The sequence below is a fragment of the Setaria italica genome, chromosome VIII (genome assembly GCF_000263155.2).
Source record: "Setaria italica strain Yugu1 chromosome VIII, Setaria_italica_v2.0, whole genome shotgun sequence".
In the NCBI taxonomy this organism is placed as follows: domain Eukaryota; kingdom Viridiplantae; phylum Streptophyta; class Magnoliopsida; order Poales; family Poaceae; genus Setaria; species Setaria italica.
The window spans coordinates 34,358,832-34,365,716 of NC_028457.1; positions in this window are offsets into that span (position 1 = coordinate 34,358,832).

Consider the following 6,885-nt stretch of genomic DNA (forward strand, 5'->3'; position numbering starts at 1 on the left):
CGATGGAAAACTCGCGCGTTACGCTCTTTCCAAACTTCCCACAGAACTAAGAGGATGAGAGATCGGAAGCCTCTTTTGTCAGCGACCTGCGCGCCTGCTAAAGCCGTCCACCAGTCATGCAGAGTGTCATATGAAGCCCAACAATCTGGGTTAATGGCCGGGCACCTCGTCCACACGCTTAGTTGAGACCAGACATTTTTTGTGTAATTGCATGCGGTGAACATGTGGAGCCCCGTCTCTTGAGTTGCTTCGCAGAGAGCACAATTTGGGTTGCACGGCCAGCCCCGTCGTTGCAGTCGGTCCGCTGTCCAGATTCTGTCCTGAATCGCCAGCCAACTGAACAACTTACACTTTGGGGGCGCCCACGGTTTCCAGATGATGACTTCAAAGTTGGTGTTTGTGGACTCGAAAAACTGTGCCCGGTATGCTGAGCTCGTACTATAGTGACCATCGGCCGTCAATTTCCATCGAATGGTGTCCGGAACCCCTGGTCGAAGTTGTAGTCCGCTCGCCGCGTTCCAGATTCTCTGCAGCTCAATGAAGTGAGTGACCGAAAAGCTCTGGTGTTGGAGGTCAATATCTGTGACCCACGCATTGTTTGTGATGGCTTCACGTAGCGATCTGCTTTTCCGTTTTGAAATGCTGTGGAGGTTGGGCGCCATATCTCTGGGCCTTTGGCCGTCGATCCAGCCACTGTCCCAAAATGAAATTTTGTTACCATCACCAATTGATATAGTGGTGGCTGCCGCGAATAATTTACGATCAACCTGTGTGCAGGGGATATCACAATCATCCCATAAGGCGTTTGCATTCGTCCATTGCTGCCACAGCCAACGCAGTCGTAACGCTCTGGAGAATTTTCCCAGGTGTAGAATCCCAAGACCACCACCTTTCTTGTATCTGGCAGCTCGCGTCCAATTCACCTTACATTTCCCGCCAGTGACATTCTCATTTCCGGCCCAAATAAACTGCTTTCTTTTGGCATCTATGGTCTTCATGATTTGCTTTGGTGCCTGTAAAGCTGTGAGTAAATATATTGGTTGGGCTGTCAGCACCGATTTGACAAGTGTCAAACGCCCTGCTGCAGTCATGTTTCGTGCATTCCAGCTGTTAAGTTTCCCTATTGCCTTGTCAACCAGAGGCTGGAAGTCTACCGTTTTAAGTCGTGATGTAGATAGCGGAAGGCCAAGGTATTTGGTTGGGAAGGTTCCTATCCTGGCTGGCATGTTCTGTAAAATATCTGTTAACGCTATCCCTTGACAACAGATGGGTAGAGCAGTTGATTTTTGGAAATTTGCTTTGAGCCCAGTCACCTCTCCGAACATATTCAGTATGTTTACTAGCGCATCTATCTCCTCTTTTCTTGGCATAATGAATAGTGCCGCATCATCCGCATACATAGATATCCGACATGAAGGCCCGCGGCCTCGTATCTTAGAAAATATACCCATTTCCGTTGCTATGTGTAGTAGCCTTTGTAGCGGGTCAATTGCGATGACGAAGAGGAGCGGTGAGAGGGGGTCCCCTTGACGTAACCCTCTCCTGTGTTTTAGAGGTGGATTTGGGATCCCATTCAGTAGGACCCTAGAAGAAGATGTGGACAAAATCGCCGCTATCCAATCCCTCCAACGTGTCGGGAAACCAAGACGTTGCATTAGTGTGAGCAGAAAGTCCCATCGAACGGAGTCAAAAGCCTTTGCAATGTCCAGTTTGAGGAAGATGGCCTGCACACCATTGCGGTGGAGGCGTCTCACTGTATTACGTACCGACATGAAGTTGTCATGTATACTCCTCTTCTTGATAAAAGCACTCTGACATGTAGAAACAATAGCGTTCATGTGTGGTTGAAGCCGTAGCGCCAGCGTTTTGGTGATTATTTTAATGAAGGAGTGTATCAAACTAATTGGTCTGAAGTCCTGGATGGAGTCAGCCTCCTCTCTTTTTGGTAGTAGTATGATATTTGCCGAGTTAATGAGGCCAAGGTTGTTACATCGAAGGGAGTAAAAGGCGTTGACCGCCGCCATTACATCCTGCTTGATAATATCCCAGCATGATTTGAGGAAGAGTCCCGTGAATCCATCCGGTCCAGGAGCTTTGTCTGCCGGTAAATTGTCAATAGCCCTCTTAATTTCATCCTCAGAGAATTGTGCATCAAGTGAGGAGAGGTCGTGATTGTTGATCCCTAGGATGTCCCAATTGAAGTCTGCCCTTCGTGGCTGTGGCTGTTGCATGGTCCGTGTAAAGAAGTTTTGTATCTCTACTGCTTTTTCTGCATGGGTACATGCCCAGCCGATGTCCTTCTTTAACTTGTGGATGAAGTTCCTGCGACGCCTAGCATTTACCCGTCGATGGAAAAAACGCGTGTTTGCGTCGCCCAGCTTCATATTCTTTGTTCTACTGGCTTGATTTCTACGTGCTCGTTCAATGACCGCTAGCCCCATGGCTCGAGATTTTAGTCGGCTGCGCAGCAGACGTTCTCCGTCGGATAGGGTGCGATGTTCCTGAGCTATATCCAATCTCAGTATGACCTCAAGGGCCATGTACAACTGCATTTGCACATCGGGTATCAGACGGTTAGACCATTCCCTTAAAGCGACAGCCGTGTGGTGAAGCTTGTAATATAGGCGGTGAAAAGGCTCAACGTGTGCTGTCGGAGCAGTCCATGCTCGTTTGACCGTGTCCATAAAGCCTGGCAGCTTCGGCCAGTAATTCTCGAATCTGAACGATTTTGGTCGTCTAGGACCACCGTGGTTGGAAAGTAGTAGCGGGCAATGGTCAGAGAGAGACGTTGACAGCGCTTGAAGCGCATGGCTACTGAAAGCCTCTTCCCATTGTACGTTTGCAAATACTCTGTCAAGCCGAACCAGAGTGGGATTTCTCCTCTCGTTACTCCATGTAAATTTTCTGTTATTAAGACGGATCTCACGGAGGTCGCATGTATCCAAAGCTTCTCTAAACATGTTCATATGCCGCCGATTTATTCTATTGTTGTTTTTATCACTCGCTTTGTAAATGAGGTTAAAATCACCAAGGACAAGCCATTGGGAGTTATCTTGCGGTTTTGTAGATTGTAACTCAGCGAGAAATTCGGCTTTCCTGTTAGCGCTAGTCGGACCATACACTGTCGTCAAGACGAAGGTGTTTAGAGATTCTAGCATGGTGACCGTCGCCGTGATGTGGTGTTTCCCTATGAGCACGTTTGAAAGATTGACGAAATTAGCATTCCATAAAAGGAGAAGGCCGCCTCGCGTGCCTGAAATACCCCCCGCTAGCTTGTAACAGTAGTTGTCGAGTCTGTGGCCTCCCAAGAAAGCCGCTGTGAATTGATCGATGTCCGCAAGCTTGGTTTCTTGAAGACATGCAATATGACATGAGGTACCCATAATCGTTTCTCGGACTATGTCTCTTCGTGCTCTAGTGTTCAGTCCCCTCACATTCCAGCATAGAATGTCAATATTCATTTGCACCATATTGGAACATACGTAGGACCGCCAAGATCGCCATCTGTTAAGGCTAAGGCGTACGTGCGTTGGCTCCGTGGTGAGCGCCGGCCGATCAACTTAAGGGGTGAGCGTTGCCTCGTCCCCATGAGCACGCACAACAGGGTCGGAAAGAGCCCTTGTATCGTCGCAGCCGCTTGGGAGTAGGGTGCTGCACTTGACTGAAGTGGCAAACTCTCACGCAAGAGAAATAACATAGAAGCTAATTGAATGAACGACAGTTCAGGCGATGAAGCCCAACCATGGCGCAACTGTGGCCTTAAGGTTACAGACCGAGCGGAGACATAGTCTGTGAAGGGAGCAAAGGAAGTGCAGCAGCAACACGCTCTGCCCATACGAATTACACTTGCAACTGACATAAGAAGATAGGCGGCACTAATTGATACAAGGCGGTGCTGTTAAGCAGCCACCTGAGGACCTTCGACTTGCAGAGCCTCGACAGCTTCTTGGATATCCTGTATTGCGTCTCCGGCCACCATTGCCATGGCTGCATCAAGCTCTTCAGCCTGTTCATCTTCCAGATTGAACGCCGCCGTGAGCGCCGCAATAACTTCTGGTGGAAGGGGTCCCTGGAACATGGCGAGGTACTCCTGTAGCACGGCCTCCACAGGCTGCAGATCGTCGTTCAGAAGGCCAAGCTTGCGGCATAAGTTGTGCTGTGCACGTTGCATAGCTGGCATCGGACGTCTAGTAGAGAGGCGTGCGCTGCGACGTACCGATGTCATATCGAAGACGCGGCGAGGACGACGGCGCTTTGTTGACTCTGGATGTGCTTGCGGGGCTGGTTCTTGCCGCGGCGTCGGCGCGCTGTGGAGGGGCGATTCCGGCCTGGTGAAGAAAGCTCCGAGAGAGGATGGAAGTTGCTGTTATGATACAGGGGGGGCAGGTTCCACGTCGATGAATTGGTCGTTGTCTTGAGTCTCTGGTGACCGCCGAGCGTCTTGACCTCCCACCGCCGGTGCCTTAGCATCACGGCCAGGTTCCCCCCCAGACAAGGTGCCGATTGCCTGTCCAGGAGTGCCTTGGCTAGCCACCTCCAACCGCGCGGACATCCTGCGGAGTTCTTCATCTACCTCCTGGATGGATGGATTATAGGGGGGAGGCAGTGCAGAAGTGATTCTGTGGAAGACATTCTGGAGAGGCACGACAGGCTGGACGTTGTTATGCACTGGTACCTTGGCATGGTTGTTAGTGTTGTCGCTGTAGTCGAACCAGGCTTCTTCCCCAATGGCGCCGACGATGCTTGACATCTTGCGGAAGGTGTCCATGAGCGGCCGTGGCGTCGCTGTCGAAGGGTGGCGACGCTGGAGGTTGAAGATCTTCTGTGCCGCCTCCACCATGGACCCAACTTGCAGGTCGTACAGCAGCTTGAAGTCTGTCGCCTTGCGAGTGGCGTCGGCCAGTGGTGCTTCGCCGTCCAGATGCCTCCGCCTGCCGCTTTGGTTGCCGTGGCCGGCGTGTCGACGCCGCGGCAAACGGGAGCGCTCTCGGCGTTGCTCGCCATGCGCCGCCCCCCTGGGAGGCCTGGGGTCAGCGTGTCCACGCCTTGCGCCGTGCCAGTCGTCGTAGCCATCATCGTCGTCGTCTCGTCGACCGTGCCAGTCGTGGAAGTCGGGGTGGTCATCCGGCCGCTCCCGCCGGCCACCGCCCCAGCGGTCGTGGCCCCTGCGCTCGTCGCGTCGTGGAGGAGGGGGGTGCTGGAATGGGGGGAATGCTGGCGTCGGTTCCTGGTCACCGTCGCGGACCCCCCAGTACCATGGGAGGCGCCTCTTCTCCGGCTCTCCTACCGCCACGTCGGGATCGTGCGGGTCAGTGGTGACGGCGGAGTAGTCGTGGATTTCCCACAGATGCACCAGGACCCGATGCTTGATCCCACGTTGCCAGCGTTCAGGAGGAACCTCATTGATCTGCACAGATGAGGACGAGTCGTCCATAGAATGTGTGGTGAAGACAAGCCACATTACCTTTGCAATCCTGCTCGGGTCAGACGTCCATGCCCACAGCTCGATGCCGCGCGTGTCTGACGGATGGAGCAGGTTGGTGTCGATGCATTGAAGCGCGCAGTGCCGACCGACGAGACGCTCGACGATGTCCGGCAGCCAGGCGTGCCTTGGTACCCCGTCAAGGCAGATGCGGACGCGGTAGAAGAGCGCCGCGCCAAGAGCACCAGTGAGGCTCCGCCATGGCCTGACACAAACTTCATTGCCACGGAAGTTGATGTTACCTTTGGCATTGACTTCCTCGCAGTGCCGGCGGTGCTGGAAGCGCAGCAGGAACGCCTCCGGGCGATGCCTGGTGACCGAGACCTCGCCAGGACGCAGCCGGAACTCCTCCAGGATGGCGTCTTCAATGTTTCTTGCGGTGGTGCTTGGTGGAACACGCATGGCCCAGGTGACCAGCGCGTTCCCCTCCCAGTCCCGCAGCTCGTGGTCGATCTCGAAGGAGGTGGGGATGTGCAGCGTGTCGTCACTCGGCCTCAGGGCCGGGTCACCAACCCGTGCAGCCGCCATCTTGAGGGAGGTCGATTGTGGACGCGGCTCCGGTCGGCGTGGGTGGCGTCGCGACAGGGAAGCAGCCTGTGGGCGCGGTCGGCAGGAGCGTTGCTTGTGTCCCGAGCGGAAGCAGCGCAGACACCGGATGGGGTCTCTGCACACGGAAGCCTTGTGGTCGCAGCCCAGACACCTGAAGCAGCGCCCTTTTGTCTTCTAAAGGAAGGCAGAGTTCGCAGCAGTGGGGGGTTGGTGGTTGGCAATGGGGGAGGAAAGCTTTGAATGTCTGGCAGCACGGCCGCGGCTGGGGGGCACAGGGAGGAATTGCTGTTCGCGCTTCCGCCGCTTGCGCCGGCTGACGCGGGTCCATCCAGACTCAGGGCCAGAGTGGATGTCGCGTCGGAGGTGCTGATGCTCGGGGCTCGAGGACGGAGGCCGGCGGGGGGGGGGAGGCCATTACTCCACTGGTTGGCGAGCCGGCGATGTGTGACGCCAGAAGGAGATCTCTGGCGGATCCTGTGGGAGGTCATCCGCAGCTCGGGCCGTGAAGCGGCATGGTGACGCAGGCAGCCATAACTGCGCTGGTTGACGCCCGGAGGATGACGGGGTTGGCGAGGGTAGTAACTGCTCCTGGGCGGGATGGTGATGGTGGATCTGAGCTGTCGCAGCGCTGATGGTTGAAGGACAGGCGGCGAAGTGAAGGCGGTCGCCCCCCGCCGTACCACTTCCACGTAGGTCGGGGCCGGATCTGGCGTGGGCGGGATGACGAGATCCTCCCAAGATCCGGCCCGGCAGGTGCGCGGCGGTGGGGGGGAGGGGATTCCCTCCAGTAGAGCGGCGAGCGAGGTAGGGACGAAGGGGATCGGGCATCAGGAACAGCAGGGGATAGATCCAGA